General features: G+C 46.7%; 1 pseudogene; it reads left to right on the plus strand.

The window, feature by feature from the left end:
• Positions 1-1,925: 1,925 nt before the first annotated feature.
• On the plus strand, positions 1,926-24,773 carry LOC119921228 (annotated as a pseudogene).
• The last annotated feature ends 253 nt before the right edge of the window (positions 24,774-25,026 follow it).

Consider the following 25,026-nt stretch of genomic DNA (forward strand, 5'->3'; position numbering starts at 1 on the left):
AAGAAGGGAAAAAGAGAGAATAAAGGATTTTTGCCTTTTTGCCTAATAGAGAGATCAGATTCCATCCCGAAGCCCTGTTAACATCAATGCCCAACCATCAGGTAAAGTTACTGTCCTCCCTTTCCTCCTTGTTATACAACTCCTTGAGCTGCCCCCTCCGCAACCCCCGATAATAATAATAATAATGGCATTTGTTAAGCACTTACTATGTGCCAAACATTGTTCTAAGCACTGGAGTAGATATAAGGTAATCGGGTTGTCCCATGTGGGGCTCCCAGTCTTAATCCCCATTTTACAGATGAGAGAACTGAGGCACAGAGAAGTTAAGTGGCTTGCCTAATGTCATCCGGCTGACAAGTGGTGGAACGTAGACTAGAATCCACGACCTCTGACTCTCAATCCCGTGATCTTTCCACTATGCCACGCGGCTTCCCAATCCCCGTCCCTGCCCAACACATACACGAGGAGGCAACTACCCTCAAGAGGCTATCGTCCAATCCTTGCTCATGGTTGGCCTGGCAGGGCTTGAAGTGTAGAGCCCCCGGGCACCGTCTGGCCCCAAATAGCAGGAAAAGGCAAAACCCACCCCTTCCCAGGAACCCCAAGTAACCCATTCTCTTGGTTTCCAGTTCAGAGGCTGTGGCAAAAATTGAACAGGGAGCTAGAAGAGGTTCCGTATCTCCTGAAAAGGTGACCTAGTAGTTTTCTTTTCCCCCTTTCTGGGCCCCCCGCCTAGACTCTGTGATGGCCCATGATGGAAGAGAAGAATCCAGGGAAGAGTTGTCCAGAGTCTGGGGGAGTGCGGGCGTTGGTGTGATGGGTGGTATATTGTGGAGGAATGACCAGAAAGAGGGAAGGGGGCAGACCCTGTGGGTGGGCACATGTGCTGTGACAGTTGGGCACAGTTGGAGAGCCAACAGTTGCCCAGGGCTCAGGACTCTCTCGGTGGGGGCGGGGGGGAAGGGTTTGTGTCTCCCCCCGCCCCAACCAGGTCTGCATATGTCAGGACCAGACTCCTTTCTCATTACCAATGTGGAGGTTCCCTCAGTTCATTGACACTGGGACTGTGGATGGCTGGCAGATTATCCCGAAAGAGCTTTCAAGATCAATAGCATTGCTAGGCAAGAGGGATCAAGGGATCACCTTGTGAAATGTATTGACGCTGATTTGATAGGAAAAATATTAATTAGCATTAATAGTACAAATAATGATAATAATAAGCCTGAACCATGTACCAAGTATCGTGCGGAGGTAGATATAAGTTACCAAGATCAGACACATTCTCTGTTCCACATGGGACTTACAGTATAATGAAGAGAGAGAACATGTATTTAATCCCCATTTTAAAGATGAGGAAACTAAGGCAGACAGAAATGACGGGACTTGTCTGAGTTCACGTAGTATGCCAATGGAGGAGCCAGGTTTAGAGGAAGGCCTGTTGACTCCCAGCCTGGAACTTTATCCTGGAGCCCCTGTCCTCCGCTCTAAGATTGATTTGTGTTGTCCTGAAAGGTGCCTGGAGAAGGAAATTTCCTCTCTGCGATGGTCCTGTTTCTGGCCCTGCCATATCCCCTCCTTCTTCTGTTCTCCATCAGGCAACCACCTCCACCCCCCTGTTGTTCAGAACCGAACATATTTCTGGTGTCCATCACACTAGCTGGGGTCAAATCCCAGTGTGTATTCTGTCAGCAGTGGTCCCTATCTAGGTCTGACGGTCATGGGGGTGAGTTTCCATCTAGAAAAGAGAAGCAGGCTGAGAGCCAGCTGCTGAAGTTCCAGAGCGTGAGGGCCGGGTCTGTCAGTAATGGGAATCTGCTTCCCCTCAGCGGAAAGAGCAGATATTCTTTTACAGGTGCTACGGGGACACGGGCTCTGAGAAATCAGATTGTACGGCCTGACAGCACCTCAAAGAGAAGGTCCAAGTCATGTCTTCGGAGGACAGAGCTTCCTGCTCCATACCCTTACTGCCCTTTAGTGGCAGGGAGAAGATGTTTTGGCCCGGGATCAATTTCTCCCGAGGCCCAGAGTCAGGAAATAGACCCGCCCGGAAGAGCAGATCATGGCCACGTACGTCCTCGTTGATGAAAATTTCCCCTCGAGGCAAAGGGCCTCCAATTCGACAGCTGGAAGAGAAGGATCAACATCTGAGGGAGCCGAACTTCACGCGCTCTGGCCATGGACGAATGGCGGGTCCCGAAGAGGAAACCCGTGAGGAATCGGAGCCAAAATCTGCCAAGTTGCAGACTAAGACTAGGGGGACCATGACCTCCTGCCAGCCCCCTCTCCGCAGCCCCAACAGCCACGGCCCCCTGGGTCTGGAAATTACAACCGCTTCCACCGGCCCTGCTCTCCTGCCGAGTGAAGCCGAAGGATTGATGGCATCATCCTGGGCGCAGGGATACCCAGAGAGCTGCATGCTCCAGGTGGGAGGGCAGGATGCTCACCAAGAAGACGTCCAGCACGACTCGCCTGAGAGGAGAGGCTTCAGCCAGGAAGTGTCCAGCCCCACAGAATCCCCCTGATCGAGGACATGGGCCACATCAAGGACCCGGGCCACAGCGTGCTGGAAGCCACGGTTGGTGTATCTAAGGTTCTGAGACTCGATTACTCCCCCAGGCTGGAAAGTGAAAAGTGGGCACTAACGCACCACACGGATGCAAAGCGCCATCAGTCTAAAGCTGGGGAAATCCCCTCCTTGGGGCACAGCAGGAGGAAAGATACCAAAACCTCACCCCCACCGCCCCTCCTTTCTCAATGGGTCCCCCAGCTCTCTCCAGCCCCAGACATCCGGCCACAGTTATCCCATCTTCCTCCACTCCATGGTCCCTGGAACAAAGACACCAGAAGCCACGGAATTTGGTTACATGGTGTGACACGGGGGTGGAGTCCTTCCTGAAGCTCAGTTTGAAGTCGGGGCCATGGGAACACCAGGGAACAATCAAGTCTGGGAACCTATCCGAAAAATCAGTTAAGGCCCTGGAAACCGTCTTGAAGAAAAAGCAGGTGGCTTTTCTTTCTGGGCTTTCTCTCATACATTGCCTAACTGGACCTTTACAGTGTCCCCTGTAGGGCTGATCCGGATGGCAGCGAGACTAGGCCACAAGCGTACCTCTACTGGAGACCATCCTGACTGCGGTGTGGCTGACTGGGTGAATGGGGAGACATCAGAGAAGGCCCATGTCTTACCCGCTGCTGAACGCCACCAGGCTCCAATGGGCAGCAGAGAGCACCCAGGAAGCATAGAACGGGGCCAGATCTTTCGGGCTCCGGGACCGAAGAATGATGGGCCATGCTCCCTCCCCATCAACTCATCCCTCTGCCCTCCCAGGTCTGCAGGCCACTTGGGAGCCATCACACCTATACAGAGAGGAACGAAGGACGCTAAAGACCACAGCAGGATCGCTGTCTCTACCCTGGCAGCAAAGGTCCCAGGACCAGCCAAATACTAGGGCCCCGTTTCTTCCACCGTGGGCCCAGCAAGGATCAGCAAGAGCAACCAGTCGTCACCACAGGCTTCGTTTTCAGCCAAGTTGAAGTTGTGGCTCAGTTCTCTCGCCAAAGGCCAGCAGTCCAACATCAGCCCCAAGGCTTGGGTGACAACAGGCTCAAAGCAGCCATGCAAGTGGAGCTCAGCATCCAGGAACAACAAACCGCCCTTTCCTGAGAGTCTCGCTCCCTTCTCTAACATAATAATCCGTAGGGCTCACCCCCAAGATCCTCACCTCACACATCGTCCTCGAGACGTCTTCCTGGGCCCCGGGTCGACTAGGCCCAGGCCCCCCTAAACACTGCACGAAGATGACCATTCAACCAGAGGCCTTCCTGTACTCCGGGGGAATCAGCCAGCTCTCTCCGGAGCACAGCGTCCAACTTCATTCTCCATCCTGGGCTTGTTGAAAATAAATGGTTCTTCCTTGAGGAAAGCTGGGTCATTCATTCATTCATTAATTAATTCATTCATTCATTCAATCATATTTATTTAGCACTTACTGTGTGCAGAGCACTGTACTAACTGTTGGGAAGTACAAATCGGTAACGTATAGGGATGGTCCCTACCAAACAACTGGTTCACAGTCTAGAAGGGGGAGACAACAAAACAAAACAAGTGGAAAGGTGTCAAAACCATCAGAATAAATAGAATTATAGCTACATACACATCGTTAATAAAATTAGTAGAGTAATGAATACGTATGAATATACACAAGTGTTGTGGGAAGGGGAAATGAGTAGGGGGGGCGATGAGGAGGGGAGAGGGAAGAGAGGAAAAGTGGGGAGCTCAGTCTGCGAAGGTCTGCTGGAGGCTTTATTTGGGAAAATGTGTCTTCCTTCTGTCCCGCCGGGCCTGGGTTGGATCCTGGCTAAACATTGGAAGCTGGGCCCCGCACGTGTCATGCACGGGTGCTCCCTCCTGCTGGGGGGATGCAGTATGGCTTAGTGGATAAACCATGGGCAAGGGAGTCAGGAGACCTGGGTTCCAACCCCAACATCGCCACATCTGCTGGGTGACCTTGAGCAAGTCGCTTCACTTCTCTGGGTCTCAGCTACCTCATCTGTAAAAGGGGATTAAGAGTTTGAGCCCCGTGTGGGACAGGGATTGTGTCCAACCTGATTTTCTTGTATCTAACCCAGTGGTTCCAACAGTGCTTGGCACATACTAAGTGCTTAGTAAGTACCATTATTGAGGCCGTTGGTCTCACTGTGATTTTGGGGAGACGAACAGGTATGGGAGGGTGAGAGGTTGTGGAAATCAGGCGTGGGCAGACTAGGGGACAGTCTGCTGTGGGCAGGGAACGTGTTATTTATTAATAGCTCTCATATTTATTAAGGGTTTTGGGTGGTCCAGTAGGGAACATTCCTCTGACAGGGCACAGCATGATTCCATGACAGAAGATGTGTGAGCTTTGTCAGTGTGTGAGGTGAGTATGCAAACTGAGTTTTCCTAACCTTCTGTGGGATTCTGTGGGAATGTAGTCCCTGTTCTACAGAAGACCAGGGTGAAAGACTGAAAGATAGGTCTCTGGCTCCTGTGTCATCTGGAGGAAAAATTTTCCCCTTGCTCTACTGCAATGTTTATTTCTTTAGCTCACATTCACCTCATCATCAGCAGTATCATATATAAACCTACAGAAATTTTAGAAATGAACATAATTGCAGTCCATGTAATGCACATACACGCACAAACATATTATATATACTATATGCGACTATAGAGGTACACCTATCTTTATAATTTCCCTTTGAGTTTATTAACTATTTTAATCACCAGTTAAGTTACATGGCCATCTCAGCATCTGAGTTTTCCTGATGGGATACCAAGAGGCAGGCATGAAAACAGATATGCATTCTGAATGAACCAGCAGCAGGGTGTAGTGGTTAGAGAACAGGCCTGGGAGAAATAAGGTCCTGAGTTCTAATTCCGGCTCCAGTACATATCGCTGTGTGACCTTGGGAAATCATTTAACTTCTCTTTGCCTCAATTATCTCATCTGTAAAATAAGGATTATTTTACACATCTGTAAAAAACGGGGATTAGGAATGTGATCCCAGTGTGGGACCGGGACTGTGTCCAACCTAATTAATTTGTATCTACCTCAGTGTTAAGAACAGTGCTTAGCACATAAAAGCACCTAACTAGTACCAAAATTATTATTAAATTTAAGAGTCACCGAGGAAGGATCTACATAGAGTAGAAGAGGTTTGGGGTTCAGAAATGAACTGCCTGGTCTCTTTCTTCATTGTGGCTAGATTATCACTATCAGTAGAGTCAACACATAGAATGGCTATATGCTCATCTGTAAATCCATAAGGGAAATTTTTTTAGCCAAATCTAGGTGTTCACGGAATTCCAACCTATCAGATCTTTGTACTATGTATTTTGGCTGGAATTTGATTAGGGAAACAAAAACTCCTTACTATTGGCTTCAAAGCTCTCCATCATCTTGCCCCTTCTTACCTCACCTCCCTTCTCTCCTTCTACATCGCACCTGCACACTCAGCTCCTCTGTTGCTAGTCTTTTCACTGTGCCTCTTTCTCTCCTGCCTTGTTGTCGACCCCTGGCCCACATCCTACCTCTGGCCTGGAATGCCTTCCCTCCTCAAATCCGCCAAAACATCACACTTACCCCCTTCAAAACTGTAACCCCGCTAGCGCTTAGAACAGTGCTTTGCACATAGTAAGCGCTTAATAAATGCCATTATTATTATTATTACTGAAGGCTCACCTCCTCCAAGAGGCTTTCCCAGACTAAACCCCCTCCTTAGATCCTTCTCTGCATCTCCCTGACTTGTTCCCTTTGCTCTACCCCGCTCCCCGCCCCACAGCACTTGTGCATATTTGTATATATCTATAATTCTATTTATTTATATTGATGCCTGTTTACTTGTTTTGATGTCTGTAGCCCTCCTTCTAGACTGTAACCCCTCTGTGGCAGGGATTGTCTCTCTTTATTGCTGAATTGTACTTTCCAAGCGCTTGGTACAGTGCTCTACATACGCAAGCACTCAAAAAATATGATTGAATGAATGAATAAATGAATGAATGAATGAATGAACGAACGAATTAGGGAATATGAGCTTGTCTGCATACAGGATATGGTGGCATCAGAAGAAATACCTTGTACTCCCTGGGGATAATCAATGGACTCCATGGTGACCCCATGGCAAGTTTTTCTTTAACCCAGGGTTTTGTAACATAGCAGCCCCTGGGTTTTAAGAATACCAGATCTAAAATAAAAATGCAATTTGATAAGTTGAATTTTTTTCCTGAGAGCCCTCCCGAACAACAAGATTTCTACAGTTCAGTGACCAATATTCATATACATTTTATTGGCGCATCTTGGAAATATATTTGAATGAAAAGTCAAATCCCACATTCTCCCATGAAAAGCACTGACAGTCATGTCAATGACGTTACAGAGTGACCTATGAAACACTGAAGTAATCTGTACAGGGCTTGAACTGTTACTAAATTTAATTAGTGAAGTCTTACCTAAGGCAGTCAACTTGAGCTAAGTGCCTTAACCTGAACATTTTTTTCCCTTCACTTCATTCTGCTTAAGGCTTCCTTCCCCATCGCAGCATGACTGTCATCACCAGAGATGAGCTCTGGAAGTTTCCAAACTACCCAACTTTGGATGACTTCTCAAGGGTCAAGCAACACTCTAAAAAGCATACAAACCACTTCATCAAATCAGAGGGGCATTGCAGGCTGATGATGAGTGTCAAGAAAATTAAGGTGATGATGATGATGATGGTATTTGTTAAGCACTTACTGTGTGCCAAGCACTATTCTAAGTGCTGTGGTAGATACAGGGTAATCACGTTATCCCTTGCGGGGCTCACAGTCCTAATCCCCATTTTACAGATGAGGTAATTGAGACACAGAGAAGTTACGTGATTTGCCCAAAGTCACGCAACTGACAAGGGGCAGAGCCGGGATTAGAACCCAGGACCTCTGACTCCCAAGCCCGTGCTCTTTCCACTAAGCAACACTGCTTCAAAGGCCTGCTCCAGTGAAGCCAGTGAAGCCATACACATAACCCAGAATTCATATTGGCAACACAGAGCCACATTACGCCAAAGGATTCTTCTTTTGACACAGCACACTCATCAATGACACAGTGAAAAGAACGAAACTAGAAAACCAAATCAAGGAGCTGGCACATCCTTTGGAAGACTGGCAGAGGAGATATCAGGCTCCAGATCCCTTCAAATCTCCCAGCTCAGACCACAGAATTCCCCAGCTTCTAAATTTTGCAGGAAGGAGCAACCACACATTGCTTGTAACCTCGTTGTTGGCAGGGAATGTGACTCTTACAGTGTTATATTGTCCTCTACCAAGGTCTTAGTACAGGGCTCTGCACACATTAAGCACTCAATAAATATGATCGACTGACCTGGATCCACTTTATTGGATGTGGCACAAATAGTTTGGTGAAGAGACGAGGGAAGGGGCTGGTGGTTACGTAGGTAGGTTTTACATCACTGGTGACTGCTTCTAATGCAAAGAACAACTACGTAGATTCATTGCCATGTTGTTGTTGATAGAAAATGCATTTTCATGGTATTTGTCCACACTTAGTATGTGCCAGGCACTGTACTAAGCACTGGGGTAGACACAAGCTAGGTTGGACACAGTTCATGTCCTGTCCCATTTTGGGCTAATGGTCTGGATCCCCATTTTACAGATGAGGTACCTGCACAGTGGAGTGAAGTGACTTCCGTACGATCATACAGCAGGCAAGGGGCAGAGCTGGGATTAGAACCCATGTCCTTTTGACTCCCAGGCCCATAATAAATAATAACAATAATAATAATAATAATAATAGCATTTATTAAGCACTTACTATGTGCCAAGCACTGTCCATGCTCTTTCCACTAGGCTATGCTGCTTCTCTTCCTCTGGTTAGAAAATTTGTAGTGTTGGTGGCATTGATAGAGCCGGGATCTAACCGGATGCATCTCTCTCATCCTAGTCCACAACTCAGCCCCAAAGCAGGGACCTAGCTTGCTTCCTCCTCGCAGGGCAGTTTGGACAGTGATTTCCCTGGTGGACTGCTCCACACCCTCCTTACCTTTAGGCCACTGCTCCGCCACCAGGAAGCCCAGGAAGATGCCATCTTCATCTTTCTCTGTTCTCACTCTTTTTTCCCTGTTATTCATTCATTTAATCATATTCATTGAGCACTGACTGGGTGGACAGCACTGTACTAAGCACTTGAAAAGTGCAATCCAGCCATAAAGAGAGACAATCCCTGCCCACAACGGGCTTAGAGTCTAGACAGACTGTCATACAGAGAATGCAGGGCTGGGAGAACTAATGACATGATCGCTCATAGCTTATGGTCGTCATGGCCACCATCCAAAGGGCAGTCTGCTGGGGACACCTACTCCATTACCCTATTCCAACACTGTAGCCTGGGAATCAGAAGGTCATGAGTTCCAATTCTGGCCCCACCACTTCCCAGCTGTGTGACCTTGGGCAAGTCACTTCACTTCTCTATATCCTCAGTTACCTCATCTTTAAAATGGAAATTGTCTGTGAACCCCATGTAGGACAGGGATTGTGTCCAATCTGATCAGCTTTTATCTACCTTAGAGCTTAGCACAGTGCTTGGCATATAGTAAACACTTAACAAATACCATAAAAATGAACGAAAATCAGAACATTCATTCATTCATTCAATCGTATTTATTGAACGCTTACTGCATGCAGAGCACTGTACTAAGCTCTTGGGAAGTACCAGTTGACAACATATAGAGATGGTACCTACCCAACAACGGGCTCACTGCCTAGAAGGTGGAGACAGACAACAAAACAAAACATGTGGTCAGGTGTCAAGTCATCAGAAAAAATAAAAGTAAAGCTAGATGCACATCACTGACAAAATAAATAGAATAGTAAATATGTACAAGTAAATAAATAGAGTAACAAATATGTACAACCATATATACAGATGTTGTGTGGGGAAGGAGGTGGGGGGGGATGGGGAGAGGGAGAAGAAGAAGGGGGTTCAGTCTGGGAAGGCCTCCTGGAGGAGATGAGCTCTCAGTAGGGCTTTGAAGGGAGGAAGAGAGCTAGGGTTGCAGATGTGCGGAGGGAGGGCATTCCAGGCCAAGGGGAAGATGTGGGCCGGGGTTCGAAGGTGGGACAGGAGAGAACGAGGCACAATGAGGAGGTTGGCAGCAGAGGAGTGGATGTTGCGGACTGGGATATAGAAGGAGAGAAGGGAGGTGAGGTAGGAGAGGGCGAGGTGATGGAGAGCCTTGAAGCCAAGAGTGAGGAGTCTGCTTGATTCATAGGTTGACTGGTAGCCACTGGACATTTTTGAGGAGGGGAGTAACATGCCCAGTAAGCTGTTGGATTCAGCTAGCAGGCACAATGTGAAGTGCTTTCTGTTTCTGAATAAACTGTTGGAGGCAGGACAGTGCTAGTAAAATAAGCTCAGGAACTCTTTGGGAAATGGTAACCAAAGAGCAACGACAGAATGCCCAGTAGCCCAGTTACAACAACCTACAAAATGGGTTTCATGAACGGATTCATTGTCTTTGGCCAGAGGATTTAGAAAACGAATCCAACTAAGCACTGGTAGTCAGATTAATAATGCTACAAAAACTTAATATTAATTATAACGGGGGATAAAATTTCAATCTCAAGTACAATGGATTACAATGATTCTCCATAAAATATAGTAAACTATAGGCACTCAATAATCATTTGTCTTGTAATACCTGGTATTGCTAAGTATCCATCGAGCTATTTAAAAATCAAACAGGGAATGTTCTTTCTCTGACTGTTGCCTTCGGATGCATTCACCAGCAGCAACTTCCCCCAGAGCCAAAGCGGTCTGATCTTCACATCCAAGCCGTGACCAAAACCTGCCGGTCTCAGCTCCACAACATTGCCAAGATCCGCCCTTTCCTCTCCATCCCTACCGCTACCCTGCTCATTCAAGCTCTCATCCTATCTCGTCTAGACTACTGCATCAGCCTTCTCTCTGATCTCCCATCCTCCTGTCTCTCTCCACTTCAATCCATACTTCATGCTGCTGCCCGGATTATCTGTGTCCAGAAACGCTCTGGGCATATCACTCCCCTCCTCAAAAATCTCCAGTGGCTACCAATCAATCTGCGCATCAGGCAGAAACTCCTCACCCTGGGCTTCAAGGCTCTTCATCACCTCGCCCCCTCCTACCTCACCTCCCTTCTCTCCTTCTACAGCCCAGTCCGCACCCTCTGCTCCTCCACCGCTGATCTCCTCACCGTACCTCGCTCTCGCCTGTCCCGCCATCGACCCCCGGCCCACGTCATCCCCCGGGCCTGGAATGCCCTCCCTCTGCCCATCCGCCAAGCTAGCTCTCTTCCTCCCTTCAATGCCCTGCTGAGAGCTCACCTCCTCCAGGAGGCCTTCCCAGACTGAGCCCCTTCCTTCCTCTCCCCCTCGTCCCCCTCTCCATCCCCCCATCTTACCTCCTTCCCTTCCCCACAACACCTGTATATATGTATACATGTTTGTACATATCTATTTGTACATATACATTTGTACATATCTATTCTATTTATTTTATTTTGTTAGTATGTTTGGTTTTGTTCTCTGTCTCCCCCTTTTAGACTGTGAGCCCACTGTTGGGTAGGGACTGTCTCTATATGTTGCCAATTTGTACTTCCCAAGCGCTTAGTACAGTGCTCTGCACATAGTAAGCGCTCAATAAATACGATTGATGATGATGATGATGATCATGAGGTGTGGATGCAGGCCACTGATCTGCACGATTAGATTTTGGGGTAACCAACCGCGGAATTCCTTGTTGAGGCTGAATTGGAGAAATTCAACCAGATTTTGGACTGTCATAAAGTGGCTTAGGAATTCTGTCTGTCAATTTACATTTGCAGCCATGGGACTGGCTTTCTTTTTTGATTTCTGAATGTTAACTCGTTAATGTGCTGGGATTAAATGGTAGCAGTATCAGTAATTATAACTATATCATTTGTTGAGTGTTTACTGGGTGCTGGGCAGTGTACTAAGCACTGGGGTGGATACAAGCAAATCGGATTGGACGCACGCCCTCTCCCACATAGCGCTCCCAGTCTTAATCCCCCTTTTACAGATGAGGGAGGGGAGGCACAGAAAAGTGAGTTGATATGCTCAAGGCCACAAAGCGGACAGGTGGTGGAGCCAATATTAGAACCCATTACCTTCTGACTCCCAGGTCTATGCTACATGGGTGCAGTGCACTGTACTAAGCACTTGGGAAGCACAAAACGGAGAAGGGAAATACTTCCCTCTTTATGGGAGGAGAGTATAATAATGATAGTGATTATGATATTTATTAAGCACTTACTACATGCCAAGTACAGTTCTAGATTCAAGATGATCAGATTGGACACCCGGGACTCACAGACTAAGTAGGAGGGAGTAGGGTTTCATCCCAATTTTATAGATGAGGAAACTGAGAAACACATAGGTTAAGTGACTTGCCCAAGGTCACACAGCAGACAAGTGGTGGAGCCTGGAGTAGAACCCACAACCTGTGATTCCCAGACCTGTGCTCGTTCCATTAGGCCACATTGCTCTGTGATCAGGGAGACAGACATGACCCTACTTAGAAAGAGAGTAATTAGAGAAAGTCACTAAATTGACAATAGAATGATGGAGATATAATAGTGCTGGGGATGAGAATAAACATGTCTACAGATTCCTGGTAGGTTTGGAATACTGGGTTGCTGTGAATAACAGGGAGAAGACTTTGGGGGAAGAAGTGGGATTTGAGGAGGGCATAGAATGTGGAGAATGTTAAACTCTCAATAAATATTACCAACTGATTTGGGGAGAGGGGACTGTAAGCTCTCTCTGGGCAGGGAACACTTCTACCAATTCTGTTATATTGTACAGGTTGAGGGCGCCATGGCTGGTGATGGTGCTGTCGACTTGATAGAAAGAGCATGGGCTTGGCGATCATAAGATGTGGATTCTAATCCTAGCTATGCCACTTGTCTGCTGTGTTACCTTGGGCAAGCCACTTAACTTCTCTGTGCCTCAGTTACCTCATCTGTAAAATGGGGATTAAGACTGTGAGCCTCACATGGGGCAACCTGATTACATTGTATCTACCCCAGTGTTTAGAACAGTGCTGAGTGCATAGTAAGCACTTCACAAATACCACGATTATTATCATTATTATCTCACTCCAGGGCCCAGCTTCAGTTAATATGGTCCTGAGTGTCCAGTGGATTCACTGGTCCTTAATAAATTCCTTTACAACTATTACCACTAATATTAATTTTGGTATTAGTTATGTTCTTATTTCATAATAATAATAATAATGATATGTGTCAGGTGCTTACTAAGTATTGAACACTGTTCTAAACGCTGGGGTAAATGCAAGCTAATTAGGTTGGATACAGTCCCTGTCTCACAGGGGGCTCACAGTCTTAATCCCCATTTTACAGATGATGGAATTGAGGCCCAGAGAAGTGAAGTGACTTGCCCAAGACAAGTGGTGGAGCCAGGGTTAGAATACAGATTCCTCTGACTCCCAGACCCCTGCTCTATCCATTTGTCTTGTCTTATGCTGTCGATTTGTCTCCAACTCATAGCGACCCCATGGACACATCTCTCAGAACGCCCCACTCTCCAACTGCAATCATTCCGGTAGTGGATCCATAGAGTTTTCTTGGTAAAAATCCAGAAGCTGTTTACCATTGCCTGCTTCCACTCAGTAAACTTGAGTCTCCGCCCTCGACTCTCTCCCATGCCGCTGCTGCCCAGCGGCACACAGTAAGCACTCAATAAATATGACTGAATGAGTGAATACTAAACGTTTGGGAGAGTACAATATAACTATACAATGGTCGGTAGACACATTCCGTGAATGAAAATAATGAACAATAACAAAAACAACCAACAGTATCAATTATCCAGGGCAGCAATGTCAAGACACTTGAATTACTGAATCTTGAAGGTGAGAATCTCACTCCTCCAGGTGGGTCCTCAGTTACAAAACATCCCAGTCTCCCCAGCGATTAAAAGATTCTACAGGTAAGTTTATATTCTATCTAAAAGCTGTAAAATAAGGCTTCTACTGTTTAAACCAAAATCCGACTTATGGTGGAGAGGAAAATAATTATAATTTATTGTCAGGAAGGATTGATGTGTAGTTTTTTGGTCCACAATTACAGCAGGGGAACTTGAATGATTGAATATCTTTGGCTCAGGGTACTGTGAGATGGAAAAAAAATCTGGAACGAGAAAAGAGCAGTAAGGCTTTGAACTGTGGCATTTAGTAGAGTTCTCATCCCCTAGAGATTTTTCCTTTTCAAAATCCTTCCGTGCCTATTAACTTAATCCTGTAATTGAAAAAATAGCTCAGTCGGTTTCTTGGTTCAATAAAGGAGAAAGGTGTTTATACCAGCCTCTATAATTCTTCTCACTCTATTACCTGAATATTCCCTCCTATTTATTATCATGATGAATGGACATATTGTGAACTGAGCAACGCAGGGGAAATGTTACATTAATCACCCCTTTAGCTCAATAGTTATTGTACAAAACGGGGTGCTTTTCTTCTATTCATAATCATTAACTACAAATGAATGAGTCTGGAAACGGTAAATATGAAGCATAAAAGGACAATATTGCAGAAAGACAATAGCCATTACCATGGCTGGAGAAATCCAAAAAGGATGCATTATTAGGAGTTAAAATTTCCTAGCTCTATGCACAGTGTACCCCAACTGGTATTTCCGTGCCCACATCAGACACCTCCAGGTCATCAGGAACCCATTTTATATTGCTAATATATTCCATACTTATTATGCTAAATTGAGGTTAGGAAGCTTCAGAGGCCAATCTCACCTAAGCAGTTTCACCATCGTTTGGTAATTGCAACTTTGTTTGATCATACTTTCCCAAGTGCTTAATATAGTGCTCTGCACAAAGTAAGCACTCAATAATACCATTGCTTGATTGGCAGTGTAGGTTGTAGTAATGGGCAAAGGGACGGTAAGCACAGAGGGTTTGGGGATAGCCTCTCTACTGTTTGGTTGGGCCCCCAGAAGTCAGGTGATAATTATGATTATGGCATTTGTTAAGCACTTACTATGTGCCAGACACTGTACTAAGTGCTGTAATAGATGCAAGATAATCAGGTCAGACATAGACTTGTCCCACATAGGACTCACAGTCTTCATCCCCATTTTACAGATGAGGTAACAAGCACAGAGAAGTTAAGTGATTAGCCCAAGGTCACACAGCAGACAAGTGGTGGAGTCCGGGTTGGAACCGAGATCCTCTGACTCCAAGGCCTGTGCTCTTTCTACTAGGCCATGTTGGTGGATGCACTCTGCCCCTGTGTAAATTCTACCCAGACTGGAGCACAACTTATCATTCTGATGATAAAGGGATTCCATTGTTTTTGTGGTAACCATTTGTTTTTAACCTTCGGAATGGACCTGAAGTCATTTTGCTCAGCTCTTTAAGCAGCTAGCACTATTCTGAATTACCTTAGTTCAACTGAGAAGCAGGGTTGACCTATTGGAAATAATAATAATAATAATAATAATAATAATAATAATAATAATAATAATAATAATAATAATAATAATGATAATAAAAATTGTGGTGTTTGTTAGGCTCTTACCATTACTGTGCCAGACACTGTACTAAGCACTGGGATGGATACAAGCATATTGCGTTGGACACAGTCCCTGTCCCACATAGCACTCACAGTCTCAATCCCCATTTTGCAGATGAGGTGACTGAGGCCCGGAAAAGTGAAGTGAGTTGCCCAAGGCCGTACAGCAGACAACACAAGATAGACAGCAGAGCTGGGATTAGAACCATGACCTTCTGACTCCCAGGCCTGTGCTCTATCCACTGTGCCATGCTGCTTCTCGGAGTCAGAGGATCTGGGTTCTAATCTTGGTCAGCTGCTTTTTTGCTCTGCGGCCTTGGAGAAGGTACTTAACGTCTCCGGGCCTCAGTTTCCTCCTCTATAAAATGGGGATGAAATGTCTGCTCTCCCTTCCCCTCAAACGTTGACCTGGGCTTTTCCTAACATGGAGACCTGCACAAGGTGCCTCTTCTGACAGGGCTGTTTTCCCCTCCTGATCCTTCCCATCAATCAATCAATCAATCAATCAATCGTATTTATTGAGCGCTTACTGTGTGCACAGCACTGTACTAAGCGCTTGGGAAGTACAAGTTGGCAACATGTAGAGACAGTCCCTACCCAACAGTGGGCTCACAGTCTAGAAGACTTGACTCCAAAACACATTTTCTGTTGAGCTCAGAGGTGTGGGAAGGGGGATTCAAGCCACGTTTATGACTGTGTGGTCGAAGGTGGCCCTGCAGCACACAGAGGGGAGTCTGACCAGCTGACAGTGCCCCGTCCTCTTCATCCTCTCTCACCTTTGACATCTGCCAAGAGCCTGAGGCTGCCGCTGCTTTGGGATATCTCTGTGGGGTTCGGCAGGTGCCGGTATGTTTGGCTAATCACTCTTTACCAATCCTGGGTCCTGGCTCCGCTGTCTCACTGGCTCTGGTAGCTCAGGCCCAACGTTTTTCTCCCAGACACATACCCCAACACTGAGGTGTCATGGCGCTTCCCTCAGCCCCAGCCAGGGACATCTCTGACCCTATGACAGTTTGGGATTGATCCTAGCACTGTGTTCCCCAGTGCCTTGGGATTTAGGGGTGCCCCCTGCCCCTCCCCACAGGCTACATGGCTCAAAGATGGCGGATCAGGTCATGAGGTGGAACCGAATAGACCGTTGGAGGAGGGACTAAGAGCAATGAGCAGGTCCCACTGGAGAATGAGGGAAGCCACTTTCCTGCTGAACCACAGAGAAGTCATGGAACTATACTAATTAGCCCAGAGACTAATGAGGCTTTGCTCCCATGGGAGCATCTCTGGGAGAGCTAAAGAGAGTTGACCGGATCAGCAGGGGGCCGGATTATGAAATGGAAAGGATGTGTTGAAACCTGGACTGGGTAAGCGGTCAGTTCTCTGTAGTTTGGCCTGCAATTTTCTGCTGAGCCCTTCCAGAAGGGAATGGAATTAAAGGTGCCTTGTTGGATCGAGGTATCATCTCTGTTTTCTCTACACTAACGCCTCAGTGGGAATGGTAGCAATGCTCCTTGCCCCACAATGGAAAAAGTTCCTGTCCCACATGGACTTGCAGTCTAAGTAGGAGAGACCTCCTTATAAGCAGGGAATGCATCTATCATTCCTTTAATATTGTACTCTTCTAGTGCTTAGTACAGAGCTCTGTACACAGTAAATGCTCAATAAATGATTGGTCGAGTCTATCGCGCGATTCCCCAGCTTTCCCCAAATTGATTTTTGGCTGGTAATTTAGTTTTCTTGATGTGACGATAAAGGATATCAATATTCTGGCTGTCCAGAAGCACATTGATTTCCTTGAAAATCGATCAAGATCACTCTGGAAAATGGAAGACACTCGGTTGGGCTGCCCGACTAGCCATGTGTCCACCCTAAGGCTGGAAGCAAGGTTGGTGAGGCATAAAAAAACCCCCAAAACACAAAAATATTTTCAGGTTAGCAATTCCCTTTGTCCATCCTCTTAAAGGAACCACCTGCCTTTCCGGGACACCATGGATATTAATAGTCAAGTGATGCATTGGCTGTTTGAGTTCCTCTTATTAATTAATTAAATTTAATTAAAATTAAACCATTAAGTTTAAGATGAAATCAAAAAGCCAATTATTTTTTCATTTCAGTTTCTGTTGTGGTTCTGGGGTTCCTAAGGCATGTTATATACCCCTCTATACTTTTGGGGGTCTATACTTTTGGGGGCCATCGTGGATTGTTTTCAATTTTATTTCCCTGTGGGATTTAGGGCACTCTTCCCGGTGTCCACCTCTTGGGGTGGACAGTTGAAGATCGGCAGGGTCCCAGTTCCAGGCCGGTTGGGTCCTCACAGTCGAAATCGAAAGAAATTTGATTTCATTCCCGCCTCTTAGGGTCAGAATGTTGGATCGGGAAACTTTTAGTTTGTTTTTTTTTCCTTCCTTTGAACTAATCAGCTAGGCCGTACCCTAGCTCTCCCATCCCCTGGGTCCCTTGAAGCACCCGAGATTCCTTTTCGGTCCTTCCCCACTGGGTTTTCCATGCCACCGGCTGCCGAGGAAGCCCCCCTCCGCATCCCACACAATCTGCTAAGCAGGTACGGTGTTTTTTCTGCAAAGGATGAGCCGCTCACGGGCACAGTCCCCTCCAATCGTGGCGCACTGCTCAGCTGCTCCCAATCAAGGGATTGCCAGTCGGTTGAGCCCCGCCCCTTCCCTACTCTATATAAGGTGCCCGGAGGGTGGGCCTTCCCTCAGCTTCTGCCTCTTCAGTACCTTCCCAGGGACTGCTCTCGTCTCTGTGTTCCCGGGTCATGGTGAGTGAGGGTAGGGGGCTTATTTTCACTTATTCACTGCTCTCTAGGGGTAGGAGTTTCGGCTCTGTCGGAGTTTGTGTTGTTGAGCCTGAGTCGGGTCGTGGGTAGATGCTTGTAGGGATAGCATCTCTGTGCGGAGGGGGCCGTCTCAGGTTTGGGTCCAGAGGACAGGATGACAGATCTGCCTCAGTTACGGTATGGCTGGACCAGTTCCATGGGAAAGATAATTCCATCTATTATAACAGCATTGATTAAGCACTTACTATGTGCAAAACACTGTTCTAAGTGCCGCAGAGGTTACAAGGTAATCGGGTTGTCCCACGGGAGGCTCACAGCCTTAATCCCCACTTTACCGATGAGGGAACCGAGGCACAGAGAAGTGAAGTGACGTACCAAAAGTCCCACAGCCGGTAATTGATGGAGGTGGGATTTGAACCCAGGACCTCTGACTCCAAAGCCCGTGCTCTTTCCACTGAGCCACGCTGCTTCTCTAATTCCTATTTTTCTGTCTTTCTTTTTAGATTCATCACTGACCCAGAGCCTTGGGAGACGTGGCTGCTCCTCAACAAAACCCCTACAAGCGAATAGCTTACAGACGTTTTTATTCCTGGTGCTTCCTCTCCCTTTTCCCGCATCTAGTCCTCCTCATAAAAACAAAGGAAACAACTGCTAAAAGGCTTTTAAGCAAAAACCAAACAACCTCCCTATTTTAAAAACGAAAATATCTCTCCCCAATTTAACCCTGCAAGAGCAAACGGTTTGGTGCTCCCGGCAGACCAAATTTGTTTTTTATACCCAAGATCGCACAACCGAATTTTTGGAGCCAAATATTTGGAGTCCAGCCGGATTTCTGGTGCCCGTGGATACCCTAATGAGTGCTTTGGGCACCACGTGAAGGAGGGGGCGTCGGTAGAGGGTATTGTCGATGCCCACACTTGCCTGAAAGTACGTTCGGGGGTCACGGGGTCAGAGGTAAACCTCACATAACCGTGAGGGTGCCTAAACTGATTTTCGGTCCCCAGCGGTGCCCAAATTGATTTTTGGCTGGTACTTTGGTTTTCTTGACGGGACGATAAAGGATATCAATACTCTGGCTGTCCAGATGCACTTTGATTTCCTTAAAAATCAATCGAGATCACTCAGGATAATGGAAGAGACTCGGTTGAGCTCCCCGACTAGCCATGTGTCCACTCCAAAGCTGGAAGCAAGGTGGTTGGGGCTTCAACAAAAATCCCCAAACACGAAAAAATTTTCGGGCTGGCAATTCCCTTTGTCAGTCCTCTAAAGGAACCACCTGCCTTCCCGGGACACCATGGATATTAATAGTCAGATTATGCATTGGCTTTTTCATTTCTTCTTAAATTAATTAAATTTAAGAGGAAATCAAATAGCTAGTTACTTTTTCATTTCGGTTCCTGTTGTGGTTCTGGGTTTTCTAAGGCATGTTTTAAACCCCTCTATACTTTGCGGGGGTGTATGCTTTTGGGGGCCATCGTGGAGTTCTTTCAATTTTATTTCCCTGTGGTATTTAGGGCACTCTTCCCGGGGTCCACCTCTTGGTGTGGACAGTTGAAGATCGGGAGGGTTCCAGTCCGGTTGGGTCCTCACTGTCGAAATCGAAAGAAATTTGAAGTGATTCCCGCCTCTTGTGGACAGAATTCTAGTTCGGGCAACTTTTAGTTTGGTTTTCTTTTCCTTCCTTTGAAATAATCAGCTAGGCCGTACCCTAGCTCTCCCATCCCCTGGGTCCCTTGGAGCACACTAGATTCCTTTTCGGTCCTTCCCCACTGGGTTGTCCATGCCACCGGCTGCCGTGGAAGCCCCCCTCCGACTCCCATGCACTCTGCCAAGCAGGCATGGTGTTTGTTCTGCAAAGGATGAGCGGCTTCCGGGCACAGTGCCCTCCAATGGTGGCCCACTGCTCAGCTGCTTCCATTCAAGGGATTGCCAGGCGGTTGAGCCCCACCCCTTCCCTACTCTATATAAGGCCCAAGGAGGGTGGACCTTCTCTCAGCTGCTGCCTCTTCAGTACCTTCCCAGTGCCTGCCCTTCTCTCTGTGTTCCCGGGTCATGGTGAGTGAGGGGAGGGGGCTTATTTTGACTTTTTCACTGCTCTCTGGGGTTAGGGGCTTCGGCTCTGTCGGAGTTTGTGTTGTTGAGCCTGAGTTGGGTCGTGGGCAGACGCTTGTAGGGATAGCGTCTCTGTGCGGAGGGGGCCGTCTCGGGTTTGGGCCCAGAGAACAGGATGACCCACCTGCCTCAGTTATAGTATGGCTGCAGGAGTTCCACTGGAATAATAATTCCATCTATTATAGTAGCATTTATTAAGCACTTACTACGTGCTAAGCACTGTTCTAAGCGCTGCAGAGGTTACAAGGTAATCGGTTCGTCCCACAGAGGGCTAACAGCCTGAAGCCCCACTTTACCGATGAGGGAACCGAGGCACAGAGAAGTGAAGTGACGTGCCCAAAGTCACACAGCCGGTAATTGGTGGAGGCGGGATTTGAATCCAGGACCTCTGACTCCAAAGCCAGTGCTCTTTCCACTGAGCCACGCTGCTCCTCTAATTCTTATTTTTCTGTCTTTCTTTTTAGATTCATCACTGACTCAGAGCCTTGGGAGACTTGGCTGTTACGCCACAAAACCCCTGCCAGTGAGTATCATACAGACTTTTTTCCCTGGTGCTTCCTCTCCCCTTTCCAGCATCTAGTCCTCCTCATAAAAAGGAACAACTGTACAAGGCTATTAAACAAAAACCCAACAACCTCCCTATTATTAAAAACGAAAGTCACTCTCCACAAATCAACCCTGCAAGAGCAAACGGTTTGTTGGTGCTCCTGGCAGACCAAATCTGTTTTTTTTTTTTGTGCCCAGGATGGCACTACCGATTTTCTGGTGGGCACAGGGTCCAAACGGATTTCTGGTGCCCGTGGATACCCTAATGAATGCTCTGGGCACCACGTGATGAGGGGGCGTCGGTAGAGTGTATTGTCGATGCCCACACTTGCCTAAAAGTACGTTCGGGGGCCACAGGGTCACAGGTAAACCTCACATAACCGTGGGGGTGCCTAAACTGGTTTTCGGTCCCTAGTGGTGCCCAAATTGATTTTTGACTGGTAATTTGGTTTTATTGACGGGACGATAAAGGATATCAATATTCTGGCTGTCCAGAGGCACTTTGATTTCCTTGAAAATCGACTGAGATCACTCTGGAAAATGGAAGAGACTCGGTTGGGCTGCTCGACTAGCCATGTCTCCACCACAAGGCTGGAAGGAAGGTGGATGGAGCATTAAAAAAATCCCCAAAACACGAAAAAATTTTCGGGCCGGCAATTCCCTTTGTCCATCGTCTAAAGGAACCACCTACTTTCCCGGGACAACATGGATATTAATAGTCAGATGATGCATTGACTTTTTGATTTCCTCTTAAATTAATTAAATTAAGAGGAAATCAAAACGCCAATTACTTTTCCATTTCGGTTCCTGTTGTGGTTCTGGGGTTTCTAAGGCATGTTTTAAACCCCTCTATACTTTTGGGGGCCATCGTTGATTTTTTTCGATTTTATTTCCCTGTGGGTTTTAGGGCACGTTTCCCGGGGTCCACCTCTTGGGGTGGACAGTGGAAGATCGGCAGGGTCCAAGTTCCAGCCCCCTTGGGTTCTCACTGTCCAAACTGAAAGAAATTTGAATTGATTCTCGCCTCTTGGGGACAGAGTGCTGGATCGGGAAAATTTTAGTATGTTTCTTTTTTCCTTCCTTTGAAATAATCACCTAGGCGCACCCTAGCTCTCATATCCCCTGGGATCCTTGGAGCTCCCTAGATTCCTTTTCGGTCCTTCCGCACTGGCTTCTCCATGCCACCGGCTGCCGAGGAAGCCCCCCTCCGCCTCCCATGCATTCTGCCAAGCAGGCATGGTGTTTGTTCTGCAAAGGATGAGCGGCTCCCGGGCACAGTCCCCTCCAATGGTGGACCACTGCTCAGATGCTCCCAGTCAAGGGATTGCCAGGCTGTTGAACCCCGCCCCTTCCCTACTCAATAAAAGTCTCCCGGAGGGTGGACCTTCTCTCAGCTGCTGCCTCTTCAGTACCTTCCCAGTACATGCCCTCATCTCTGTGTTCCCGGGTCATGGTGAGTGAGGGTCGGGTACTTATTTTGACTTTTTCACTGCTCTCTGGGGCTAGGGGCTTCGGCTCTTTCGGAGTTTGTGTTGTTGAGCCTGAGTCGGGGTGTGGGCAGATGCTAGTAGGGGTAGCGTCTCTGTGCGGAGGGGTCCATCTCGGGTTTTGGCCCAGAGGGCAGGATGTCCCACCTACCTCAGTTACGGTATGGCTGCACTAGTTCTATCGGAATAATAATTCCATCTATTATAATAGCATTGATTAAGTACTTACTATGTGCAAAGCACTGTTCTAAGCGCTGCAGAGGTTTCAAGGCAATCGGGCTGTCCCATGGGGGGGCTTACAGCCTTAATCCCCACTTTACCGATGAGGGAACCGAGGCACAGAGAAGTGAAGTGCCCAAAGTCATACAGCCGGTAATTGGTTTAGGTGGAATTTGAACCCAGGACCTCTGACTCCAAAGCCCGTGCTCTTTCCACTGAGCCACGCTGCTTCTCTAATTCTTATTTTTCTGTCTTTCATTTTAGATTCATCACTGACCCAGAGCCTTGGGAGACGTGGCTCTTCCTCAACAAAACAGGGTGCATTGAACAGACCACCTCTGTTCAATTTACCGCTCCACTTGTAAATCCCTCCTAAAATGCCATCTCCTCCAAGAGGCCTTCCCTGACTAAGCCCTCATTTCCTCTATCCACACAGCTGACAATTGGCAGAGCCTGGATTTGAACCCATGACCTCTGACTCCAAAGCCCGTGCTCTTTTCACTGAGCTATGCTGCTTCTCTTCTTATATTGCACTTTCCCAAGTATTATTACAGTGCTCTACACTCAGAGCTCTGCTCTGAGATCAATAAATATTCATTTATTCAATCGTGCTTATTGAGTGCTTACTATGTGCACAGCACTGTACTATGCTGATTGATTGGTCATAGTAATAACGGTGTTTACCAAGCCCTTGGCGGACACAAAAGGCAAGGATATACCAAACCTAAAAGGCAACCTGATGGACACAAATTCATTCTCACACACAAAATTAGGGGTAAACATACATGTATCCAACCCCCCCACTCAGACACATACCGCACCACATTTCCCCGGCTTGGAATTACCTCTCCTTTCATTTCCTCCCTACCACAGGACTTCACATATTCAGACCGCCTTCCTAAAAGTCTATTAAATCCATGGAACCTTACCTGAATATTTTTTCGTAGTGGTACGTGATAAGTGTTTACTATTTTCTAGGGACAGTTCTAAGCACTGAAGAACATACAGGCTAGTCAGGTTGGACATAGCCCGTGTCCCTCAGAGTACTTCCAGTCTTAATCCCATTTTACAGATGAGGCAGTTGAGGCAAGAAGTTAAATGGTTACATGGCAGGCAAGTGGTGGAGGCAGAATTAGAACTCATGTTCTCTGATCTGACTCCCAGGTCCATGTCCATGCTCTATCAACTGGGCTATGCGGCTTCCCTGTGCTTTAGTATCTCAGGGTGCTTAATTATCTCGGTCTGCCCCCCCCTTAATAATAATAATAACAATAATAATAATTGTGGTATTTTATAAGCGTTTATTATGGGCCAGGCACTGTACTAAGCACTGGAGTGGATACAGGCAAATTGGGTCAAACAAGTCATGGGCTCATGGTCTCAACACCCATTTCACGTATGAGAGAACTGGGGTCGAGAGAAGTGAAGAGATTTGCCCATGGTCACATAGCAGGAAGGTAGCAGAGCCGAGATGAGAACTTGGGTCATTCTGTCTCTCAGGTCTATGCTCTGTCATTCATTCATTCATTCAATCGCACTTAGTGAGTGCTTACTTTGTGACGAGCACTGTACTAAACGCTTAGGAAGTACAAGTTGGCAACATATAGATGGTCCCTACCCAACAATAGGCTCACAGTCAGTGTCTACATATTCCCTTTGCAGGCCTTGGACACCACACGAAAGAGAAGTTCGGCAGATCATTTTATCTTTTCATGGTGCAAACAATTCAATATTCTGTATTTTCTCTCAGTGAAAAGGCCTTAAAACTGAGAGGTGGCAAAATGAAAAGGAAATTTGTCCAAATGAAGTAAATTTCTCTTTATCAACCCAAAACCTTGGAAACCATAAGGTAAAGTAACAAAAGCAGGGGATAGTTTACATGAAGCAAATTTCTCCCTTTTCAATAGTCTCCGGTCCTACTCTAATAAAAAGGTTTCGAAGACCTGAAGAGGACTAATGCACAGGAGGTGTATAGAAATCGAGCACATGTCTCCTCCAGCTCCTACATCCTCTCTGCAGGCCCTGAACTCCTAAGATAGAAGATGAGCACAATGTTTGCCATGAAGCCACTGTCTCCATTTGTAACCCCATATATCCTTTTTTCAGACCTTGAAGACCTTAGATAGAGAAACAATAGTAGGAAACTGCATCCAGAAAACTCCTTTTTCAACATAACCAATTCGCTTGTAAGGCCTTGATGACCTTAGGTAGAGAGACCAAAAGAGAAGATTGTTTGCCTGATGTCATTTTCTCCTTTTTTTCTCCTCAAATATTCTCTATGGCAAGGCCTTGCATCCCTCTAGTGGAGTAATCAACAGGAGATGTTTCTGCATGAAGCAAACCGCTCTTTCCTCCCCTCACGTATTCTCTTTTCAGGCCATGAAGACTTTAGGTAGGAGAAATGAAAGCAGATTTGGGGGCATGAAACACACTTCTCCTTTTCACCCCCAATATACTCTATTCATTCTCGTTGAAGACGTCTTGTAGGCCTGAGGTGAACTCTTATCTAGGAGGTGTTTATGCATGAAGCATATTTCTCCTTTTCCAGTGCATATAATTTCCCTTCACATCCTGAAGACCTTAGGTAGAAAAGGATGATCTGAGACTTTTTGTGAATCAAAATTCTCCTTTTTCTCTTCATGTATTCTCTCTTTAAGCCTTGAAGAACTTAAGGAGAGGAATAAAAGCAGGAGGTTGTTTGCATGAAGCAAATTTCTCCTTTTCCACCTCAAAGATTATC

The sequence above is a fragment of the Tachyglossus aculeatus genome, assembly GCF_015852505.1.
Source record: "Tachyglossus aculeatus isolate mTacAcu1 chromosome 12 unlocalized genomic scaffold, mTacAcu1.pri SUPER_6_unloc_2, whole genome shotgun sequence".
In the NCBI taxonomy this organism is placed as follows: domain Eukaryota; kingdom Metazoa; phylum Chordata; class Mammalia; order Monotremata; family Tachyglossidae; genus Tachyglossus; species Tachyglossus aculeatus.